Source organism: Phasianus colchicus, chromosome 6 (genome assembly GCF_987193195.1).
Source record: "Phasianus colchicus chromosome 6, bPhaCol1.hap1.1, whole genome shotgun sequence".
Taxonomy (NCBI): Eukaryota; Metazoa; Chordata; class Aves; order Galliformes; family Phasianidae; genus Phasianus; species Phasianus colchicus.
The window spans coordinates 4,446,040-4,464,200 of NC_143441.1; the positions used below are offsets into that span (position 1 = coordinate 4,446,040).

The 18,161-nt window shown below is 38.8% G+C and overlaps 1 protein-coding gene and 1 long non-coding RNA gene across 8 annotated transcripts in view; one reads left to right on the forward strand and one right to left on the reverse strand.

The window, feature by feature from the left end:
- Positions 1-18,161, reverse strand: part of POU6F2 (POU class 6 homeobox 2) — a 338,317-nt gene that overhangs the window by 214,564 nt on the left and 105,592 nt on the right. The window lies entirely within an intron of this gene.
- LOC149917369 (uncharacterized) lies at positions 245-17,257 on the forward strand. 2 transcript variants are annotated; one of them, XR_016467423.1, is made up of 4 exons: positions 245-554; positions 1,520-1,704; positions 15,154-15,291; positions 16,658-17,257. It is a non-coding gene; the product is annotated as an uncharacterized LOC149917369 (long non-coding RNA). The 2 variants fall into 2 exon arrangements; XR_016467422.1 differs by lacking the exons at positions 15,154-15,291; positions 16,658-17,257 and adding an exon at positions 3,298-3,491.

An 18,161-nucleotide genomic window follows, 5' to 3' on the forward strand; every position in this document is an offset into this window, starting at 1 on the left:
CTTACAAAAAAAAAAATATATAAATAAAAGTCAGACTGCTGCCATGCCAGAGAAATTCAGCACAATAACAGTATTTGTATTTTTATTTATTTATTACCCTGATCACCAGGCCATCCCTAGCAATCTTATTTAGGTTCTAAAGGGAATGATCACAGAAAACAGCTGAGCAGACAAAAAGATGGACAGCAATTTGGCCGCATGAAAATAATAAGGCAGACCTAGGAAGCTGCACGATGGAGGAATGCAAACAGAAAAGGCTAATTCCTTTTGTTTTACTGTGAATGAGCAACAATCCTGAAGCTCCTGCTTTGGAGTCTAGCATGGCTTGCTCAAACTCACCTGGTGTTCAGTGAGAGTTTTGACCAGCAATGACTTCATGGAATGGAAATGCTATGGAATGGAAATGCTATGGAATGGAAATGCTATGGAAACCTCCTGCACCAAACACTTGTAACAGGGGTTTGCAGAGGACTCTATGTCTGCCTCAATGCAGGTAGCTCTCAGCTTAAAGAAGAAATTCAGGATTTTGCTACCTCTGTTCTTGCCCAATTAAGGTATTTTACAAAAATATCTATTAGACTGTTTAAATAGCAAAAACCGCTGGAAATCACATAATTACCACACTTTTAAGTAGTATTCTTTCTCCTTGAGTTTTCCAAAATGAGAGAGATTTCATAGGACAAACACAGCCCAGAAATCCTCACTAGCAACAGAGTAAACCAGTACACATGAAACAAGGCAAAATTTAACTTTAGCCTCTTTTAATAAGAACCTCTTATTTAAAGTAGATGACCCAGTAAAAAGATATTTGATGTGTCTGGGGCCTACACTTAAATAAATTTTGCTGCCTTCAAGAAGCATGACGTTGCCTCCAGGTACCAAGCTTAACATTTCATGGCAACCTACTCAAATTTTGCTCCTGCACTCAGCTTACCAGAAAGTCTGGCTCTTCTCAGGACCTTAGAGAACTTGTCTAACTTGAAATAATCTCATGTGCATCTCTCTCCTAGGTCAATTCAGTGAATAAAACCACTTTGATCTCTTATACCCTAACACACAATATTTTATTTAACCATCTTCCGACAGATTTTCTTGATATTAAGAGATGAAATAATGTGAACGACTCTTGTTTCCAGGAGCACCACACCAGCTCTTGTGGAGTTCCTAGGGTACAACAGATGAGACATCTTGAGGATGTCTGTGAGCAGACATTTGAAGATGGAGATAAAAGCAGTTAGCTGTGCTGGGGGCCATACTCATTGGCTGGATGGGCAGCTACTACCCAACCCCACCAGAAATGCACCTTGGTAGCATTTGGACTGCCACCAGCTTGGGGTTGTTGGCAAGTGCAAGTATGTAATACACCAATCTATTAGCTGTTCTCCTGATTTACATGGCTACTACTGAAACCATCAAACCAGATTGCCCAAAATTTAGGAGTTAGGCTGAAATCTTGAGGAGTTACCAGATTACATAGTTTTTATGGAATTATTGGATGACCAATTCTTTGTCTTTTCAGATCATTTAGACATCTTCTGACATTTCTCCTCATAAACAGAAGTATATTTTAATATTCCTTATGAGGTTCTGCTCTGAATCCAAGAAATGTTATACAGCAGAGAAAAACTCAATCACTCAACCAAAAACACAAAAAAACAAACAAACAAACAGCAGCAGCCACAACAAACAAGCAACCAAGCTCAGGTAATTATAAGATTTATAATAATACATGTTTTATGTAATTCTTGCTTCTTGTTCTTGCCCAAAGCCCTACTGCAGAAGATTACTATAGCACTTACTATCTACTTTGAGGAGCAAGTACTGCCTGAATGGTGATATTGTTAGACAAGAAAAACACAACAGGAGTTCTCTGGGCCACCTTTCAATAGCCTTTTTGTCACCTCAGTGCCTGTCTTTTTGAATCAGAACAACAATGAAGAAAGTTGGTGATGAAATACAACAAATTTCACATGCTCTCCCTGGATTGTCAAGCAAGGTTTTACCAAATTGCCTATGTTGCAAGTAAGCTTTGGAGCAGAAAGAGCTTCTGTGGCACTTGTCATTTGAACAATCTCATATCTGGGGGGGGAAAGCTACTGTGTTTTAATTTTTACAGGATCCTTATAAGCACATTATGAAATTGTAGTTGATTACCTATGATAAGCTTATTCCTTAAATTATATAGTATAAAACATTCCCCAAAAATAAACAAAAAAATAAAGAAAAGAGGTAAAGAAATACTAGATTGTATAAAAGCAAAGGATAAACTGAACATTTTAACAAAAATTTGAAGAAAGAGAAAAGAACGTGAAAAACTGACAGAAGCTACCAATATGGTGCAGCCCTGCTCTGAGTAAGATGCACACCAAAAACTCTAAAATTTGAAGCCAAAGAAAGAGTGGATTTATAAACCTCTGAAGTCTCCCAAGGAGCTTCTCAATTTATCTCAGAAATCCAGGATCAACCCCAAAGCAAAGGTATGCGTTTAAAACAGTGCAGACATAATTGAAAAAAAATATATGTACAAATATATACATTCCCGAAAGGACTCAACTTTACTCTCTCATTGACCTGCATGTCATTACTAAAAGTGGGGAAATTGGCTTTCCAACCCGATCTGAATCCAGCTCCACCAAGTTTGCAGGGAAAATTGCCATTGATTTCACTCCTAACAAGTTTCATCTCACAGCATTTATTTCAAAACCTAAAAGAGAGGAAAAGCACACTTATCCATGCCCATAGGTGAAACACAGCAGAGTTAGAGTTTATTTCCCATCCTCTCCCTCCTCCCAGGCCACACTCTGTTTAAGAAGGACAGAGGACAGTGACCGCAGTCCACCCTTAATTAAGATGGTCGGAAGTGTGCGTGTATTAAAACAGCACAGGCGGCGCACAGCTTCCTAAAGCCTTGAGCCCTCATGTGCCTTTACAGCACTCAGCTTATCAATTTACTTGCAAATGGCTCCCTGAAGTATTAACCCAGGTTAATTATTCGTCAAATATGATTATGCAGTGGTAATGTAAAAAATCGGAAATGCGGGATGGAATTTTTCACTCCAGCGGTTTGGCAATTGTGGCAGCTGGTGGAGAAGCTGGAGTAATTACCAGCCCATTCCAGCTGGTGGATCAGCACTCTGGTCCAGGGCGGGTGGGGGGAGAAAAGCAATAAAGAACCAGAGGAGCGGGAATATGAGCCGTGCCAATCGACGTGGGGAAAATTTCACAGCTGCTGGTGGTGATAAATGAGAGACGGTGGCCCTACTTCTAATCAATACATGTAAATGCTACTCATTACAGCTTTTATACACACTTCTCAATTAGCCTTTCCTCCCACTGGTAACAAGGAATGTCATGCTTTCTGGACTGTGAAAGTGGTTCAGCAGTAAGTTCACCTGCATCGTTGAGAGACAGCAACAATGCTCGCAGCTCAGCCTGGCAGCAGGTGGTAGCAGTGGAAGTCTAAATTCCTCCTGTAATGTGAACTAAATGAAATCCCAAGTGTTGTCATTTAATTAAATGTTTTTTTAAATACCATTTCCTCTTTCTTGCAGCTAGAATAAGCCAGCCCCAGACACAGTCCTTTGCTTCCCCCTGGTCCTTCAGCAGGGAGGGGGAAGCTCAAGGAAACATCAGGATCTGTAAGACCGACTAAGTTTGCCTTTAGAAAAACAAGCACAAAAAAGCAAGATAAGTAGTAGTCTTAATACACCATAATAAAGAAAGAAAAGCAGGACAGCTCATCACCACTCACTATGTTCTGGGAGCACTGAGCTCGACAGTGACAGATCCATCCTTAGAGCCATCCTGCCACAGTCCCTCTCCAAAGCTCACGTTGTCTCCATAACACAAACCTCCTGACACTAACTCTAAATGGAAACACAGCTGTATGGGATACAGAGTTCATCACCAGACACCTGCATTTTTTGAGGAGTAGCAAAGTCTGTCTCCTTTATTAACCTTAAGAGCTATATTCCCAATAGCAAAGAAGAAATCAAACTATCTGCTGATTTTTTGCAGGGGGCTCAGCCTAGGGACCACACATAGTCCCGACAGTCACCTTGCTTCACCAACACTTAACAGCATCTGATGGTTTTCTACAGGTCTTGCTGTAGGAGTCAAGTTAACATAGATAATGAGTTTTTTCTCCTTCTCCTTCCAAAAAACAAGAAAAATTCAGCTTAACACGTGTTTAGAGAATAGAAATGCAGATACAGGAATGATGGAGCCTCAGAACCCAACCAGCAACGAATTACTATTTCAAAGAAAAAAAATCCTCCAATGTTATAGTCATGGTTTTGGGAGCTTATTTTCCTGAAGTTATTCAGCTGTTTACATACCCTGTTTCCTGTTCTATGCCCCATCCCTGGAGGTGTTCAAGGCCAGGTTGGACGGGGCCCTGGGCAACCTAGTCTAGTTTTAAATGGGGAGGTTGGTGGCCCTGTATGTGGCAAGGAGGTTGGAGATTCATGATCATTGAGGTCCCTTCCAACCTGGGCCATTCTGTGATTCTCTGTGATTCTGTGATTCATGTGAACCAATACAGTGCCTGTTTTAGGAACGTTTTCTTATAGGTACACAGCCACTACCTATTTCTGAAAATATACCCACACATTATCCCACAACTAAATGAGTAAAACACCCCCATTTCAGCAACAAAGGCCAGATTCATCTATCACCATCATTTACACTCTTTAAGCACATCCATGAGCAGCGTCTTACTCTGCAATTCACATATGCAACCCTTCCACTTAAAAAACTACCACTGTACTTAGGGCAAATCAACACGCAAAACAAAGGCCATGGGATAAGATCTTCAATAGGTCCTTAGCAGCTAGCTGCTTTTTCCCCCTTACAGAGAAGTCAGAGGTGAAAATAATATTTTCTAAGCACCACTAAGTACTATTAGCCCATAATTTCAATTAATTTGAGACATCTGTTGTAGAGATTTTTGAGTGTCACAAACAATGTAACATGCTATTTAGAGCTTCAATATTTTGGTTACCTATGCATTCAGCCAGAGATGTAAGACACGTGGCTGGGAGCTTTCTTGAGCATAACAGACTGAACCTTCTTGCAGTAAACACAGTGCAGTCACATAAAACTGAATTTTTACAATCAAACAGAGAGAAAATATGACTCATGGTATACTAGAAATATGCCTGATTGAATCAGTGTGGTGATTTGGGAGTACATGACACAGTAACTGTCCTTAAAATAGTCTTTCTGCATACAAATTTAATTCTGAGTAACTATAACTCTCATAACTGGCTTGTTTGAATTTACTTTACATTCTTCTCTTTTATTGCTGGGTGAATAAGTCTGAATCATCTCCACACAAAGAGTTAATTTGTCCCTTTGCACTATTTTAACTGCAGAGACTTTTTACAGCTGTCTTGCAAGTGGAGCGTGTGCAGCCCCACATGCAGACCTGCCCCGAGGCACCCTGCCATTAGCAGGCAGCAGCTCCCTGGCAGGGTTTAGAGCCAGCAAGGAGGAGATTTCCTCCACACAGGGAGTCCCACCAAGTCCTTAGTGTCAAGTTGTTATCCAGGGACAATTCTTGCTGCTGTGGAGCTTGGTAATTCAGCCACCCCGGCTAGTGTTAAGTCTCTGCTATTCATCTGCAGCTCTCAGAGTGAACTTTGTATTATTGCAATCATTTTTATCAGTCCAAAATATTCATTCTTGTCATAAAATATAATCCAAGTCTATGAACTTGCACTTGCAGCTTACCACCATCAGGAAGAGAAGTTTTTAGTAAGATACGTCCCCTCAAAGTGCATCCATCCACCACACCTCTGTCTACTGGATGCAGCAATATTTAAATATTGAAAAAATATATTTTTCATGATACTCTAATTTACACTCAGCCATACATCCATTAAACAAACAAATATCTTTTCTGTGTTCATCATGTGAACATAATTATAATTATACATAATCTTGTTTCCCTGAGCATACTGTCATGTACCTACATCTAATTTTGTTTCAGAAATTAAGCCTCACTTGCATTATTTATTGAACATGTATTCTTATTACATGATGCCATGTTTCATACTAATAGAAAAGTCAGTGAGGAATGATGGGTGTGTTAAATGAAAACTGTAGATAGAAGCAATAGATGATGAAACTGAAGCAAAGTATTTTACTTTTTTTTAAATGTTGTTTTACTTGTAAAAAATGTTAAAATGCTTGTTGATATTCACAATAAACCAACCCTTCTTTAGGGATGCAAAAATGTACATTCACCATTCTGAGTGGTCTACTGTACATAATGCTCTACTCCCTCAGTGATTCCATCACGTACTGCCCTAAAACCATGAGATTCTATGATTGTTGCTCTACCTGCGACAAGTCCTGCAGGATATTAGAGAGCATCATTACTTGTAGGGACATGGCTTAGTGAGTATGGTGGTGATGGGTTGATGTTTGGACTCGATGATGTTAGTGGTCTTTTCAATCTTGATGATTCTGTAATTCTATGATTCTATGATTCTTCTCACTTCAAGTTATCTTGCATGATATTGCTAACTTCTCAGTCGCATTGTTTCAATTCATCTACCCACAATTTGCACTTCTTTCATATTTCACACTAAAAAAAAAGAAGCTTCCGCCTTAAAATCATTCTGTCATGACTTACAGTTTTCATTAACTCACACATTAATTTTGTAAATCCTAAACGTAACTAACCACAGTTTTTCTAACAACCTTATCCATACCTGATGCTATTTATTTCAAGCACTAGTCCAAACTCACAGCAATTAGGCTCCAAATAATCTCACAAACAGTCAGAAATGAGACCGGAGAAAGAACTGAAATGATCACTTCTAGCAGCTCTGCTGTCTTTCCTCAGCAAGGCACACCACTAGCTTTCTCTCTTGGGTTTTACATCTTTCAGAATCAGGACTCTGTACTTAATGGCAACCTGTTTCCTACTGGACTTTCCAAACATCTCATTCTTCAGCTGTAATTGCCACCTTCAGCAAATGTCCATGGAATCTTTTACAGTCTCTGTTCTGAAATAGCCTCTTCTTCATGAGCACTGAACACACTGAATACCTTCAGTTTCACAAAGCTGAAAAAGGGTTGATAAAAGTCTGTATCATTATAAATTATTCAGCAATGTCTGAGGATTCTACTATAACAATGCACTTTTGTTCCAGACTTTGGTCCTACTCTGATACACTTGGATCCAAGATGCTAATACAGAAACACCAGGGATATGTTTCCATAAACTCATAATAGTCCAAACATCAATGCTGCTTCTGATTTGGGTTATTCTTCCAGTACTCATCAATTTGTGGGGATTACCAGGCAACAGCTGAGCAGTTCTTGCCTCTCTCAAAGGGCTGAAGGATGAGGAGCACTTTGGTAAGTGCTCATAGTCTCATTCTGCTATTCTGCTATTCAACAAAAATAGTCCCTTTGGAAAACAAAAGTCCATTCTCTTTCCTTGTTTTCAGTGGATTTGTTTTTCTAACAACAAAAAAAATAATAATAACTTAAAAAAAAAACTAGCAAGTTGGTGCCAGGATTGGTATGGCAGCCAATACAATTGTCTCTATAGGTGCATGCTCAAAAAAAAGAAAAAGAAAAAAAGAAAAGAAAAATTATCTATAAATTAAAACAGGAAATTTCCCCTCGTAGTGAAGAGATCAGATCTAGCTGCAGTTTTCCAGTGCTTACAAAAATACACATACCCAAAACCAGCCTTACACACAACAGTTCATGTAGCTTTTATTGTCTTTGCTTGAAAGACATAATTATGTCCCCTTAGCTTCCACGTGCCTTAGAGAAGCTGAGGACTCTCCCTTAATTTTTCAATTACTTTCTTGAATTCTCTTCTTCTATCAGCTAATTCTGACATCTTCTAAATTTCCTTGAAATTGTTGTTTTTTGTTCTCCTGCCTCTCTAATACATTATCACTGGTCTTTCACCAAATAAATAAAGCCTTGAGTTTTCTCCATTTATTCTTAAGTATCAACATGAATCATTTTGCTTCAAGAGAAGTTTAAATATGCTGCCTGTTTTCACCAGGTATATGAGACTCTGTATTTATTATGCCTTTACCTATGTTAAAAAGTAACTTCTCCATGGGCTGAATCTATCTTGCATGTACACAGCATACATGGGTATATGGCACACATGAAGACATGGAGCATGCTGGCTTTTGCAAAAGCTGTTAATGAGCTGTACTGAAATGGTAGCTGTCACTTTGCATTGGATCAGAGCACTCTGTACAATATAAGGAAATTAAAAGCTCCCAGTGGCAATGGATCCTGTTTCAGTCATTAGCTGCTAGGGAGTGACAGAGACCATTCAGAGGACCAGCCCCCTGTGAGGTTCTTTGGTCCTCGGGGGATTCACCGCTAATGCTGTTTTATGCCCCACTTCTTTGTGATGCAGAGGAGCACAAATGAACTGCTATTTAATTTATTTATTTAGGTGCAGCTTACATTGCAGAGCAAACAAAAAACATTGGGGGGGAAAAAAAAAAATCCCACAAAACCCAGATGCATTAATCTAACAATCAAGATGGCCACACAAGCCGTTTGGTGAATGCCTATAAAATACCTACATGAGTGCATGCAGGGTTGATACATTATTATACAATGAATATCAAATATATACTTCCCGGTCCTTTGCTTTTTTTCTTTTGTAGTGGGTCCACTGAGACTGAATTAGAAAAGCAAAACCTCCATTAAGTCTTATTTTAGTATGAGATATATGGGAAAAAATATCTATCTATCTATATTTTAACAGAGTCTGAGAATATTTGCTTCAATCTTTGTGTTTCAAAAGAGAACGAATCAGGCAGAAGGACAGGAGGTTACAGATTAGTACTGGTCATTGCTCAAAGAGTGTGGGTTATAAATAATAAAGGAGAAGAGGGTGAAGGACACTAAAATATAACTTGGGGCCCACAAAGGAATAATCAAAGCAATGAATCTAATTTCAGCTTAAAAATACCAAGCAACTTTGGATTGCATGTCTGCGGGCTGCTCTCTTCTGAAATACAGAAACTGATACACTAACACATATGCTATCTGCACGTTATTGAGTTGCTACATAATAAGAACAACAAACCAGAATGTCTTGCTTTTTTGATGCGCTTTAGATGATGGGAATATTTGTGTGCGTATGTGCACGCATATATACACATTTATAGCCCATGTACATCCTTTAAAGTTCCATGCTAAGCAGGAAATAGTAATTTGTCTTGCCTTCTAATGGGTGATAGTCTACACATGCGTGCATATATGTGCACTTACAGATACACACCTGCACCTGCATACGCTGTTTCTGTTGTTGTCAGGGCAATTGGCGGGACTAATCCTGCCAACAGCTGCAGATCTGACATATTTGCAAGATCAGGCATATTAGGTGAAGTGCTGCAAGGTGAGGAGAGACAAATATCTTCAGTACACAACCCTTCTCCCTTGTGGTGAGAGGGCTCTGCACTGCTAAAGAAGCAGTCACCCTCTGGCAGGATGAGCTTCAGAAGGCTCTTTTGCAAGACTGGTTTTTAGACAGATAAATCAGTATCAAAATGAGGGAAGCGAACAGAGGGCATCTATAAAATTATGAAAGGGTCTGAAAGATAATTTTCTCCTGACTCTTGGTTCAAAAGTTTCTAGGTCTGATCCCTGTATCTGTTGCTGAAATAAAAAATCTCACTATTCTGGCAGGAAAAGAGTTGGACCACCTGTTAACCTGAAGTACAAGCTTTTCTAAGGATGACCACTCTCTGTATGGGATAAAGTTTACAGACACTCTGGGGCCAAGGTGATTTTCCTCCTTGATACATTCATGAAAATTTGCTTAGTATTTCACATGTTCAAGCTAAATGAGGAGCCACATCCTCACTCAGAACACTAGGCCAAAAGAAAAATCTGTCATTAAGTACCTAAAAACTGGGAAATGCTAACATTACATTTACCTGAGCCAATAGGGGTGCCACCTCCTAACGTTAAAGCAACGAGCAGTGAGATTTTCATGTCCTGACACAAAAAAAAGTAACCTGAGGTAGCAGAGATGGGACCGTGCAGCCTAGCATGGACTTCACACGGAGCCCTCAGTGGGAACTTCTCAATTTCCTGCATGGCTCAAGCAAGTGGGCAGCAGGGTCCTCTGTGCAGCCCAGTCAGCACCAGTTGCACAAGGTGCACTTTTCTAGGAGGTTTCAAAATGATTTGTTCCACAGCAAAGTTAATTTCTGGACTTCAGTAAGAAGTGTTGCTTTCCAGTCACTACACCGGTTGGTCTGTCCCTCTGTAAATATTAATGGTGTTTACCACTCCCCCCAGCCCAGCCCTCACCAAAGATGCTCTCTGGACTCAGCCCTTCTTGCCAGTGAGGCCACAGAATCATGGACAAAAGGCTGCACAAACTCTGCACCTGAACTGAACCGGGCTGCTGGTCGTGAGCTAGACTCTGCCAATAGTTTGGCTGCCATTTGCTCACAGGATAGGGTGAGAAAAAACTATCTTCTCAATAACAACAGCGGAGCCAAATTAGAGCAGGTTCTATAAGAGCCACTGGGAGGACATCAGTCTGCCAGATTTTCATGTTTTAGTGTATGAGAGACAGACTAGCTAAAATAAGTCAATAATACTGGATAATAACCATTTAATCACTGTTAATTTGAGAAACGTTTAGGTCATTATTGTTGCAGGCAAAAGTTACCCTCAGAAAATCACATGACAGAAAAGTTTAGTTTGGAGTTCAAAAAGTCAGACTGGTGGTTAGTAAGGTCATAAACTTCTGAAAACATAACTCTTATAGTGGAAAACACAAGGCAACCTTTACTATATGAGTTTATTTTAGTTCTTACGACTTACAAAAAGTTTTAGAACCATTCACAGCTAAATTTGCTCCTCAGAAAAAATGCTAGTATTTATAAACCTATTATCATTATAAGAGGGAGCCTGGCACCCTCAGTGCAAGCTCGAACTGCCATAGTAGTTAATAGAAGGATAGTCTCATGCATTCACAAACATACACAATTTTAAACAAAATATGAAAGAAAATTGCAGGATTTCTCTCTGACAAATGTGAAATTGTACAAATGTCAGTATGTGTAACTGTAAATAAAATAGCCGAGAAAAAAGCTCAGAATAAAGGTCAGTGAAAGCCAAAATTCTCCCTTCTAGACATAATACAGCATATAAAGTTATTACCAGGCCTTCCAGGCCTTGCACAACTTTGCCCCTTTCTACATCTCATCTCCAGTTGCTCATGACCTCTGCTTTGCCAGCTCAACTTACCTTTTCACTATCTAAGGTGTTTATATAGCCCCCATTAATGTACTTCGGGACAATCTCACAATCTTTTAATGTTTTTATCACTGAGAGACAGGAAGAAGCTATTACCCCTACTTTACAGACAGAGAACCTAGGTAGAGCAAGGATAAGGCACATTTTTGAAATGCTTTGACTCTAGCGTTAAGCTAAAGTGCCTGGAAATACTCCAGAAAAAGTCCACAAAGATATATGAAACTACCTTAATTTATTTCCCTTAACCTTTATTCTTTTAGATGCATGCTAAATACTAACTTCTATCTTCCTTATGCAAAGAACTTCTGAATTTACCTTAGGTAACCCAGTTTCCTCCTTGATTGAGCTCCCTTGTCCAAGTTCTGCAGCAGGAAGCTGAACTCTGCTAATACTCTCAAGGAAATGCTAGAAATTTTCGAGCAGTACAACTCCATTTTAAAAATGACTGAATGAAATTTGAACATAAATGAGAAATCTTTTTTTTTTCTTCTCATTTAATTCATTTTCCCTAAATTTTTAGCAGCACACTACAGATTTTTTTTGCCAGATATTGATCAGCATTACACTTTCAACCAAAATCCCTTTCCAATTTAACTTAATATGGTATTCTTCAGTCCTTGTCCTGAACTGCCTTCTAAAATTGCTACGAGCTACTGAACATAACAAGTGTGGTGGATGTGGATTATGAAAGACAAGTGTGCAACCTACATAAAAAATTTGTGATGTTTGTTATTTTGCAGTTAAAAAATACCATGCCTGTAAAATAAGACCAAAACACTTCCACAATAAATGTAAAACTAAGATCCCACTTTATCCTTGAATGGATCACAAATTTTGAGGTAAACCTTCCTGTACACAAACTGTGAGTTTATAGAAATCGGTATTAAAAGAGGAGGCAACAACAAAAGGAATTAAAAAAAAAAAAAAGCAATCTTTTTCTTTTAAGATGAATGCACCTACAAAATAAGGCTCAAAATAAGAAATGAAGTAAGTGCCTTTTTGTTAGCCTGTTATGGATACTCTATCTCCCTTCATCCAAAGGTTTAAATGGAATAATTCCATTAATCTACTCTCTACAGAAGTCCACATCATCCTCTAATCATGGGGATGTTGTGTCCAAAATACATGGCTTACTAGGAAATACCAGCTGCTATTCTGTTGTGGGTTTTTTAATTCCCTAAAGGGGAAAGGGGAAAAAAAAAAAAAAGAAAGAAAGAAAGAAAAAGAAACATGAAATACTAGTACAGAATGTTGTGTGTAAAGAGGCTTTATTAGAATAATCTCTCCCTAAAGATGCTTTAAGACTAACCCATCCACTGACCCATGAAGGGTAAATGCTAAATTCCTACAGTCAAATACTCACAGTAACTCTTTGAAAAAGATGGATGAGCTGTGACTCCTCTTTAAATTACTGTGAGATGGATAAGTAGGGACTATCATTTGGAAGGTGATCACCATCACAGAACCATCACCTCCCAGCTGTTAGAGTTGACTGAATTCTGACAAAGGAGGTTTGTTTACATAACCATAAAACTGCTACAGTATCTCACCATCTCTCCCTTGCTCTATGTATTTATAACACAGCTCTCACAAGAAGGCAGATTTCAGATGTTGAAAAGGCAGCTAGAGAGTAGACTTTTAATAAACCATCTGCTGTTTTAGAAACAACGTAAGCTAATAATGAATTTACAAACGGCCAAGCCTTTAATCTTAAATCAGGAAAGAATTCATTAAGGCAGTAAATCGTAGACTTTTCAGCGTGAGGGTTTCTGAAGATGGTGAAATTCAGGAGTTTTCCTGAGGATGAGGTGCCAACCATGGGCCCTGTAGCTGATCTTGCCAGGGCCTGGCCTGGCTGTGCATGGTTGAATGCTCACAGGTACCAGAGCTGACCGGCCCCAGCATTCAGCTCAGTGACCCTGAACCTGACAGTTCTGGGAGTCCTCAGAACACTGGGGATTTCATCTGAAGGAGTTGAGAGACGCAACCTCAGTGTGTACTGCAACTTCGCTGTGAGGGTCATAGGCACACAGCATACAGAACTGCTTCAGAAGGATGAATCACGAGGCCCAAGTTTTACTCCTTTCGTGCTGCGTGGGGAGCTGAGAGCCAGAAGCTACTACTTCTTACAGGCCTCTTACCTTGGGCCAAGTTAAGCAGCCTCTTCCAGCAGCCTTAACTTCTTTCAGGTTAAGTCTGCCTCTTCCAGCTGAGCTCTAGGCAGATGCAGGATGCTACACAGAATTTGCCTGGAACAAAAAACTGCTTGCCCATCAGCAGAATTTATCTCTGCTCTAAAAAAAAAAAAAAGAAAGAAAGAAAAAAAGAACAAAGAAACCCGCTATCTTACTACCACACTATCGCTGTGTAAGAAGCTCACAACCGTGCAGAGAGACTCGATGGACTTTTACCAAGGTTTTGGAGTAACTATCTGTGAGTTGTGCTGCTCTGGCCAGTCACTGCATCCAGTCCTCATGGCTGAGAATAGTTGTTCTCCAGACCAGTGGCAATGCGAGGTACAGACAATGTTCCTCAGGCATGTGAGGAGTATTCCACTCATAAAGACCCACACACTAAATAAAACCTATTCTTGGTCCTGAGGGAAATCCAAGCCTGTCATTTCACTAGGCCAGGTGCTGCGGAATGGGTGAGCTCTTTGTAGAGTTCTCCACCCCTTGCTACCTTTCAGTGGTGGCTTTCAGAAGTTCAAAAACATAAATTTCCAACGCCTGTTACCATTACTTCAAAGGGCTGTCCTGGTTCTATTACCATATTCACTTAGTGAGGCATCTTGCCACCTGAAGGATGTGAATTTTTCTAACGGCTTTAAGCAGATTTAAACCATACAACTGTAGAACTTTGGCCCTTTACTTTTTTACTTTATTTACTAATTTACTTTATTTTGTACTTTACAATCTGATATCTTACTGGAAATATAGCTCCAGTCACATTTCTACTGCAGAAAGGAAAAATAAAAATCATAACGAATGCTAGAGAATTGACTTTAAATGATGAGCTCATGTGCTCTTAAGTGCTAGAACCAGAATTAAAGCCATGGCCGATCAACACATGACTACTTCATGTCCCCAAGAACCAACTTCATTAACTTCATAAAGAAACAAGTAATCATAATCTAGTGAGTCAGAGCAGGCAACTCCCAGACATCACTTTGAAAGTCCTGCCTGTCCTCCAGAATGCTTACAGTACTTCTCAGAGTTGCTCAAAATGGTTTAACAGTAGTTTAATCAGAAAGCCTGGATGTAATGCCAGGGGAATTTTTTATTACGTACAATACAGATAGTAAGAAGTGTAATTAAATTTGATGTTAAATTAACATAGACAAGCAACAGGTAAAACCTTTTCTTGATTTTCTTTGTCTTCAGGGCTTAACTGTCTAAATACCTCTTAGGTAAATTTATACTTGATGATTTGAAGGTTAATTTCACATTTTTTTTAAAAAAAGCTGCAGCATTTACAAATAGAATGTGCTACAAATGGGAAAACAATCATATTACTAAAATCTAAAATGCTAGTGAAAGTTCAGAGTGACTTGGAATGAAGAAAGAATGAAGTAAATCCAAATAAAATTCAAGAAGAATAAATTAACCGCTTTAAAACAGCATTGTATAAATGGTAAGAATATTACAAAATCCTGTACTTCATTGTATAACACTAGCAAGTAAGCTTATGGCACTTTCAGCAACAAGTTTTCCCTGGTATAGTTTTCAGACTACTTGGACTTGACCTCCAAGCTGTGTAACATTTTTTTAATTTTCTTTTCTTTGCTTTTTTTTTTTTTTTTTTTTTTTTAACATGGGAAACTTGGAGTACACAAAGTGCTTTACCCTTACCATCTCATTTTGTTCTCTCTTCCAGCTGACCCTTGAGTTTATAGGTTATAATAACTCTGTTTCAACTCCTATTACGGTTAGTGTAGCTGTGGGAATCTAACTGTCAACATCTACCATATCAATAACTACTGCATTCTCAATCAAGAGGAACAAGCCAAAGGAGGTAAGTAGTTAAGGAGATTACATGACTTAATTGCCTCCATTACAATAAGTAAAAAGCAAATTTTCTTTCTTATTACAAAGTCTGAGGAGTCATGTAAATGCATGCACAAGGAAAACTGTACACTCTTCTTTTAATAATAAGCATTTGAGTTTGAAGCTGGATTTTAGCATATCCTCAGAGATCAAATTTAGCTTTATCCTTGGAAAAATCTAAAGTTTTTCTTTCTTCTTCTGTAAAAACTGTACAATAGCCGGTTTAATAAATTTCATTCGTCAGTTTACATCACAGATTTTATTTATTCACAATTGATTAAAATGGGAGGTGTTTCACAAGTAGTAGAAAAGAAACAACTCCTAAAGATATATCACTGCTTTATAGTTTACATTTCCCACAGCACGGCTCACCAGGTCTATAATGTATTTTTCACTCTCCAGTGTTTGCTCAAAGACTCTCAAACACAATATAAATTCCTCTGTCAAATCACACAATTATTTTTACTAATCCATTGAGAATGGCAGAAGCTGAAGCATTTGAACTGCAGCAGCCTCATACAATAATCTAACAGTTCATTCAAGCAGGTGCAGGGAGTGTTATGTAAATTCCAACTAACTTCTTTTTTATGCATGAACACTTCACATTAATATTCCTCAGGCATTAAATTTGTTCCTTTGACAGTCACTACTAACTTACCATAGCCAGTTACCACCACAGCAGTATCAAATTGTATGTACTACAAATGGAACGTGTTTTCCAAACAACTTCAGTTAAAAAGACAGTAACCATAAAAGAAGACTTGGCTTTCATGTGCAGAAGAAATAATAAGTAGTAGCACCATGATGTGCCACAACAATCACAACCACCAGAGATCCTTGAGGAGCTTGTCCTGCATTTGAAAGCTGTACATCAAGAACACTCTTCTGAGATCAACTTGAAAGGCCTCTCACAAATTTTGGAAATTAAAGTGTTTTCTTTATCCATAACAACCACAGGTCATTCTTTATCTTAATAAACACTGGAAAATTGTGCCAGGGTAAAGGTCTGTTAATTACAGAAGCTAGGAACTCTTCACTTAACACTTGTAAGATCCATCTGTCCTAGCAGACAGTGCCAATCAGTCTTCACAGGGACATAAAGCTGAGGAAGGAGGATCTAAGAAGACAGCTTTCCTTACTGCTAGTGTTGTAAAACAGGAGAGTGGGAAGGAAGACTTTCCAAACATTAAACTTCATAGAATTGACTGGCATGGAGAAGTTCACAGCATGTCTTTCCGAATCTGGGCCACATAGTTTGTGAAAACAGGATAAAAAACCTTCCCACCATCCTAGCCATCTCATGCAATTACTCCTTTGCAAATATTTCCTTTCAGCTCCAGCGTTCCAAGCACAAGAGTGTTCATGCACAGCAGTTTCTTCTCATCTAACAGAAACCCAGTGAGGTGGTGGAAAAAGAACCCCTCGCAGATATCTACGCTGGACTTAACATTACCAGCAGAGATTGCCTGGGCTAGCAGAGGCTCATAAAGCCTGAAAAGTCCAAGGGTCCACCTAACTCTCCAAAGAGAACAAACAAGTGGGAGGATAATTGCATCTGCTGCACTCACTACTTCCCCAAGGTGCCTCCAACACCATGGACTCCACTGAAGCACCAGAAAACCAAGTACTGAAGCAAGACAAGTTCTTCACCTCTTAGTTACAGGGAGGTGCATTTGGTGCTGCCTGAGGAATTCAAAAACGGTATTAAAGGGGGACACTGAAGATGAATCAGAGAAAATGTCATGTGAGAGAAGGATACAAAATAAAAGGGTATTTTTTCAGAAATATCAAGACATTTAGAACCATTTTAATTAACTAAACCATAGTTTCTATTTCAACCGTGAACACAACGTACTGTATTAAACTTAACAGTAGCAGGAACAAAGGTTTATTAGCTAGTTTACAAAATCTCACAAAACAGGTCAATAAAGAGCAGGAAATGTCAGCTAAAACTGTGACTTATAGCAATACATGATTATAAAAAATAAATGGTTTTATGGGTTTTATATTGCTGTGCTGTATTTCAGATAAAAACATAATCTCAAAGCAGAAAAGTCTCACTGCATTGCACAATGGGTAGATCTGTGTTAAGTAGCCATAATACATTTCCATCCTGCTCAGAAAGTGTTTCACATGCACTGAGTTTGGGTGCAAATGACTTTAATGAGGTTAAGTAGAAATTAACTCTCGTATCACAGGAATACAGGCCAAATGCAAACAATCTTTACTAAATTAATATAAACAAATATTCCTTCTAGCAATAACAGCCAATGAGACACATCATCAGTAGATGAAATAAGGGAGAGGAATAACACTCCACCAGTTTTTATTGGAAATCTTACTAATTCATACTGATGCAAAAGGTGAGAAGGATCACCTATCCCAAAGAACGGGATGGCTTTTAAGGTTGCGAGTACTTCTTCAGTTGTATAGCTATTGTAGACAGCCTCCAAGCCCACTAAATCCTTTCATTCAGCTATTCTGTACTTGTTGAACTCTTAATCCAGCATCTGTTGGCACCACTTGGTGCCTACATCAGTGTATCCACATTGCAGGGCCTGGTAGTGTGATCATAAAACAGCTTCTACTTATTGGACCTCCCTAAGCAAGCCTCACTGAGCTTCCCTTTATAGCAGGTCCCATCACCTTGCCTGGAGTAGGAGTTGTCATGAGCTCCAGCAGAGTGAGTTGAGAGTTAAGTATTTTATTATTTCATGTTATTGACTTTGATTTTAATGCTGAAGATTTCACTTAATTTTTTTAAGAAATGTAACACGGCATTGCTGTGATGATTAACTTGAAGTATTATGGCAATGCTTTTTGGTCTCTGTCTAAAAT